Source organism: Podarcis melisellensis (assembly GCF_964234715.1).
Source record: "Podarcis melisellensis genome assembly, chromosome: Z".
Lineage (NCBI taxonomy): Eukaryota > Metazoa > Chordata > Lepidosauria > Squamata > Lacertidae > Podarcis > Podarcis melisellensis.
Window position 1 is genome coordinate 45,721,262 of NC_138547.1, and position 7,465 is coordinate 45,728,726.

The window sequence follows — 7,465 nt, forward strand, 5'->3', positions numbered from 1 at the left end:
GTCTTGTCCGACAGGGGGCGCCAGTTTGTTTCCACTTTCTGGCGAAAGCTTCTGGGCATCTTGCACGTCAAAATCAACCTGACATCGGCGAGACATCCACAAACCAACGGTCAAGCGGAGAGGGTCAACGCGATCATGCAGCAGTACCTGCGGTGCTATGCCAACCAGCGACCTGCGGCGTGGGTGGACTATCTGCCGATGGCTGAATTCGCCTACAACAACACGAAACACGCATCCACCGGGGTGACGCCTTTCTTCGCGAACAATGGCCGTCATCCCAGAACCTTCCCGAGATTTGCGGCACCAGGAGGGGGGGGGCCTCAAGATGCCGACCAGTTTGCAGCGGAGTTGCAAGAGGTGCACGAGGAGCTGCGGAGACATTTGGAGCTGGCAAAACAGGCGTATAAGGTGCAGGCCGATAAGCACAGGAGGGCGGGAGAGGACATCCAGATTGGGGACTGGGTGTGGTTAGCAGCCCACGCGATGCCGGCCAGGTCATTGGCCAAGAAGAAGTTAGGACACAGGCAGCTAGGGCCATATCAAGTTGAGGCTAAGATCAATCCGGTGGCTTTTCGTCTAGCCCTTCCGGAGGGTTCCAGGGTGCACCCGGTCTTTCATAGGTCGGTGCTCACTCCCTACAAAACCCCACACAGGTTTCAAGAGTCAGGAGCACTCCCAGAGCCACGTAGGAGGGCGCCTGAGGGGGGGGAATCGCCAAGACCAGAACCTCTTAACGAGGTCACAGAGATACTGGACTCGAGATGGGGGGAGGAGGGAGTTGAATATTTTCTAGCCAGGGAAGGCACTCCGGCCTCTGCCAATAGCTGGGTGCCGGGTTACGCGTTGGACGAACCCCTGTTGAAGGAGGAGTTCCATGCACTTTTTCCGCACAAGCCCATGCCCGAGGAGTATTTTGATGATTGGCTTTTCACGCCCACTTTGTCAGACAGCACGTTCGAGGGTTTCTCCTCACCCGAGGGCCATACGCCCGAAACAAGGCCGACCAGGGATCCGAGACTGGGGGGGGAGGAGACAGGCCCTTGTTGGTGGGTGGATCAGCCAAGGGAGGCATGGAGTCAGAGATGGATGGTAGGTCCTTGGCAGGCAGCGCCAGGAGAAGCAGTGATGGAGGAAGAGACTGTGAGGTCTGTGGGTGGGGAACCCGAGTTCGAACACACATATACGGAGATGACAGAGGAGAACGTTGAAGTGGACAACTTGTATCCTGAACCGACCCCGGAAGAACCACGTTTTCCTCAACCTGCACCCGGCGAGCGGGAGGGGGGAAGGGGGGGCTTCGAGGGGGGGATGGATGTCAGGGTTTCTGGGAGAGAGGAGGAGATGACAGAGGAGACGGAGAGCGAGTGGGAGGAGGGGCAGAAGGATGAGGAAGAAGATGACGGAATTCTGAGGGAATCCACGAGTCTGAGCAGCGAGTCAGAGGATTCTCAAAAGGGGGTTACCTTAATCAAGCAAAAGGGAGGAGAAGGGAGAAGCGGAGAGGAGCCCAGTGGAAGACAGACGCAGCAAGAGGCGTCTCAGCCGGAACGGAGTAAAGGGGGTGGAGTCGTCAGCCTCTCGGAGGGAGCAGGATTAGGAGAGAACAGAGAAAGGGGGTTGGAGCAAGGTGTTCAGCCGGAAAGGGTGGAGAGCAGAACAAGGGGTGGTGTAGCGGTCGAAAGAAAGGTCAGCAGCAACGTACGCGCGCCAAGTTCAAACGTAGAGGCGCGCGGAAGTGGAGAGAGCTCAGGGGAGGAGCCCGGCCCTAAAGCCAGAAGGAGGGGGGAAGAGGCGGCAGAGGATTCAGCCTCAGGCGAGTCACGGAGAGAGGGAACCCAGGGGGGCAGGAAGACCCTGCGGAAAAGAAAGGAGAGGAAGAGGTGGTCTAGAGCCAGGCTATTAAGTTGGTGTGGAAGAGGGGAGGAGTCAGAGGGGACTTCAGCGGTCTAACGTGACAGACGTACGGCCACGATGCTGAACTGTACGAGAAGCAGAAATCTTCAATAAACTTTTCCTGTAAATAAACTGCAACGGAGTGAGGTCTCTTGTGAGCTGGGACCCGTCCTGGGTGGCCGTGACAATATCTTTTTTCAGGTTGCGTCCCATGGCGACCCAGAAGTACCGTAAAGGGTTTCTTACAGGTTTCGCCGCTTGCACATGCGCAGATGCTAAAAATGATGTCACTCACATGCGCAGATGTGGCAAATCGCGACCTGCGCAGACACGGGTTGCGTTCTGCTCATGTTGCGAACAGGACTCCGGAACGGATCCCATTCACAACCAGAGGTACCACTGTACTAGTCTAAGATACACAGAAACAAAGAGAATGCAAAAACTGGCTCAAAGGCCAGCAGATGCCTCTGAATACCACTTGCTGGGAATCACAAGAGGGGAGAGAGGGCTGCTGTGCTGCAGTCCTGCCAGCAGGCTTCCCATTAGAGGCATAGCTGAGCAGTAGAGCAGTTGCTTTGCATGCAGAAGGTCCCAGTTTCAATCCTTGGCATCTCCAGGTAGGGCTGGGAGAGGCACCTGCCTGAAACCCTGGAAAACCACTGCCAGTCGGTGCAGACAATGCTGAGCTAAGTGGACCAGTGGATTTGACTCAGTATAGAGCAGGTTCCTATCTCCAAGAGCACCTGGTTGGCCACCGTGAAAGCAGGATGCTAGACTAAATGGGCAGGGCTCTTTCTGCATTAATGTTGTCTCGAAACAAACTTTCTGTTACAGGGTTGTTGTTGTTGTTTTCCACTTCAAGGGCCATGGGTTTCTTAATGAAATCCTTTTTATGCTTTGCATCTGAAATGTCAAATTGAGGCTTTTCAACATTTTGTTCCTCTGGCTTCAGCCATAAAGATACCATCAGTCAAAATGTCACAGTTTTGAAAGAGATCTTTTTAAACAACAACAATAACCCATTCAAAGCCAGAGTGGTCATCCTATTTTGTTTCATTCTGGAGACAAGGAAAGGCGTGTCGCTGTTTTGCTTAAGTCACTGTATCTTTAGATCTTTCCCTATTATTTTAGGGAAGGCCAGACACGAAAAGCTGAGTGCTTTTGGGTTGTGGTGGAAGGAAAAAGACTTCTCATTTATAGTACAGAGGGAATTCTTCAACACCAAGATGAGATGAGATTGTTTTCAAAGCTGCCCAACTCAGTGTTGGTGATAGAGCTTGAAATTAGTTTCACAGGGTTTTTAGTCTCACACAGAGTTGGTGCGGCAGGTACCAGTGCCATTAGGCGCCTCATCACACACACAATCACATAATTCGTTCTCACCATGTGCTGCATCAATGCTTCTTTCTGGCTGAACCTCCCTTCCACTGCAGCTCCAGGGTTTCTGGGAGCCCAGAGCTCACTCTCCTGTGGGCACAGCATGGGTTGATACAAGAGGCTGGGACAATGCCAGTGAGAGCTTTTACTGCCTTGATGCCACCTGCTTTCCTTCTCAACTCCATCGATCCAAAACCCAGAGCACCATGGTGGCATAGAGACTCCAAAACACAAAAAGGGGTGGGGAAAACCCCACAGGTTGATAATGGACAGGCCCCGGGGGTTCCTCTTTGTTCTCTACCTAGGATGCACATGGTGAAAAGCTTCTGTTTACTATTGGAGACAAATATAGGAGCATTCCCATTCTTAGAGGTACCAAGAAATGGTGTCTTCCTAATGGCAGTGGAGGAAGGAGATCCTGTTTTCCACCTGTCCCCAAAGCACATTAGTTTCCTCCCTGCTAAAGTTTCACAGGGAGATGTGGCAATTAAGGATATATGCTAATCTGAAAGTTCTTCCTTGGTGTGTTGTGCAACAAGCACACAGACTGCAATGAGATTGAGTGTTTGTGAGGGGGGAGGCTCAGTTAATTTCATTGTACACAGGTTGTACATTGACAATAAATGTTGTTGTTGTTGCCTTGGAACTGGGGTGTTCATACCCAGTTTGCCAGCAGGTATGCCTCAGGTATGCAGACTGTCAATATTTTGAAGGATGGATTCAAGTGCATATTGAGAATTTAGGTTTGTGGAGTTGAAGTGGATTGAAGTGCTCTTGTCGCCCTAGCACAACAAATCCACCTTTTCTTTTCTTTTCTTTTTAAAAAAAGGCCTTTTGTGATTTGGAAAAGCCGCAGGTAAATGCACTGAAAAATGTGGGAGAAAGGAATGGATGAAAATATGGATGAATGCAATAGGATGCTTATTGTCAAATAACCACCCCATAAACTAATGAGAACAAATGCTCAATAGAGATTCGGGGGGAATCTAACCTCAGCATTAGCTTTGTGCTTGCAAATCGATATGAACAAAGGCTGTCTGGGGGAGCCCTATGCAAGCCCACGCATCTACGGTGATACCCAGTGTAGAATTTGGATCCATGACAACAGGTGTAGGGCAGATAGAGACACCGCAGGAAGCAAATCCCCCACCCAAAAAGCGGGGTTGAAATCACTTCTCATCAGCTGATGGGCAGAGAGCTCAGCTCTGCTGCACCAGCTCCATGTACACCTACAACACAAAGAGCTGTGCCATCCAGAGCCAGGTGCAAATGTTGGCTCAGGGGGTGGAGCCAAATATCAGCTGAGCTCCATAATTCACCCCTGGTAAAAACCAGCATATGCGAGAACAAATCTACAAACTGTGAATTAGAAATTTGAAGATTAAAAAAAACCCTCCCGCAGAACTACCCAAAGATCTGGTCAAAGGCACCCAATTGAGAAAATTATTATTTTGAAGGAGATCCTCACAAGGGCAGCCATGGCAGAGAATTTTTCTTCTATTTTTTTTTAACCTTGTGTTTTTTTATTACTCTCGTTAAATTGCTGGGATCCAGAAACCCTCTCTGATCTACTGCAAATCAGCTGGTAGATCCTGATCTACCTTGAAGCCAGCCCTGCATTACAATCAACCTGTCAAGATGTTGCAGGCTAAAAAGGGGGGGGCTCAATTACTCTAAATGCATCCATTATACCATCGCAGTGACCATCTCTGCCGACCAGTCTCATCAACTGCCATTCCAGAGCCTTAGCTCTGTTGACCCTCAATCCTCCATAGCCAATGAACAACTGGCTGGGAGGTGTAAAGAGTGGCATGGTCCTTTTTTCAAAATATTTTGCAAATAAATAGTGAGCGGTAGGTACTCCTTTAGAACATACATTCCACGTTCTCTCTCTCTCTCTCTCTCTCACACACACACACAGGAAGGAACGTTTCTTATTTCTAAGGTGGCATTCAGCATGCATGCGCTGTTGAAAAACTAACTGAAAGATATTGATTTGGAAGTGTAATTTTTGCACGTATGCAAATGTTAATTAATTGATTGATTTGCCCAATTCACGCATGAGGATTTATTTATTTGGGTGACAACTTTAGTTGAAGTGCTTCCCCCTCCTTTTTTTTTACTTTCTCTATTCCACGTGTTGATTGAAAACAGGGCAAAGAAAAGAAACAAACCTGATTTCTTTGCATCTGATTCAAAAGAGACAATTAAAAAAAAAAGACATTCACACAGAAGTGCTTGAAACACCCCCTTGTAACAAAGTGAGCCCCCATTTGTTTGAATGCAGGACAAATTCACAACAGTTTCCTCCAGCCAAAGCCATGAAGATATTTATATATAATTTATCTTTCCAAGTTGTCATCCTGGCAAAAGACCTCATGCTGTGCAGCAAGATTCTCTTGCTACTTAAGAGAGAATTACGTGATTAAATTGAGACCTGAAAAGTATTGAACAAGTGCGGGGGAAGAAAAGGTTCCCTCTTAAGGCCTTAATGAAGTGGGCTCCAGGCTCCTCCAACATCAACTTAGCCTTGTGTACTTTGTTTTCATTCTGGTTAATCACCGGCCAAAGCTGCAGTGCGGACCACCAGTTCCCAATAAACCATAAAAGGCAGATCAGAAGGCATTGTTCTTTTCTGCAGAGCTTAGCAGACAGCCGCTGAATTAAACCTGTTCAAAGTCAGAACACTCAAGGAGAGGAAAGAGGGGCCATAGACGGCTGTGGGGATGGGGGCGGGGGGCGGGGGAGGTGGGATCTGAAAAGTACATTAATGTCTTAGGACATAATTGATGGTGCCCAGTACAAAAGCACCAAGCTGAAGCCTCATGCCGTCGTCAAAAATTAAAATATTGGACAGCAACTGCAATTTGGGAAATCAGGGCAACAGCAGCTAGCCAGCAAACTGTTGCAAGAACATTGCTTAGGGAGTCTGCAATGTGGTTGTTTTGTTTTTGTTTTTTCTGTAGGGCAAAGAGACGCATCACTCTTTATAAAGAAACAAAGGTATGTATCACTTACTCCCCCCAAAAAGATTAGGAAATCACATGCTAATCTTGCCAAACACAAGTTTTAAAACCTGTGTTTGCCAAGATAACAGGAGTACAGGAGAAGACATAACTGAATGAGAGAATCAGCAGGTGGATGAAGGGACTCTAAGCTGCTCCCCTCCTCCCACAACTGGGCTGGTTTTGGATTCCAGTCCACCCTGGAGGGAGTGTTAAAATAACTGGGAAATGGGCATGTGCAGAAAGAATCTGTCTTACAGAAGAATTAAGATGTGCTTCCTACATGCCATGTCTCCCCTCCAAGCGCCCTCACTGCCCCCTGCAAATGTCCTTGCTTTGGAAAGGGATAACTTCTCTTTCAGAATGTGAGATCTATTGCTGCTCATGACACTCATTCTTTTCTCTGCCCACTACAATCAATCCCAAATAGTTTGTGCATGTTCTTTTAGTGCCACAAACCCTGCAAAAATTTAAGGGGTAGTAACACCAATGGGATAAAAGTGCATGACTGGACAGTCACTGTATGGAGGTGAATGGGGGGGAAGGGTTAAGCCCTCTCTCTTACCACTACAGTCTCAATGCAGGGATGTAGGAAGGGGGGCAGTGGGGGCGGTCTGCCCTGGGTGTCATCCCAGAGAGGGTGACAAAATCCCCCCTGGGCGGATCACCACCACGCCGATCGGCACCCCCACCAGGTGGACCGCCGCCACACCGATCACCCCTGTGGGTGGATCACCCTGCCCCGGGTGCACAGTATGTGTGCCACCCCAGGTGCCCGAGTGGCTAGCTCCGCTGCTACCTCAATCCAGTCCAGATCTCCAGTGTCTTGTTTCATTTGGCCCAACCCCAGGTTAGAAACAGGAAAGAAATTTAGTTCAGCCCACATTTAATGCAGCCTGGCCTAATTTGCACTCCCCAAAACAATGTGTAAACCAAAGTCCAGCTGCTACTTGAAATTTGTGCTCCCCCAAATTTTGTGAGGCAGTTCTCCAACCAAAAATTATAGCAATAGCAAAGCCACACAACAGTAGCTTCCTGGCCATGGAGTCACTGCTGCTTACTCAAATGGGAGAGGTGGTGGCCCATTCGGGGCTGTGCTGGCATACTGGCAAAGCCAGTCTGGCACTCCCACCAGTGTCCATGCAGCCCCAACCTTACCACCGCCTCATTCTTCCCAGTAGGTGCCAGCA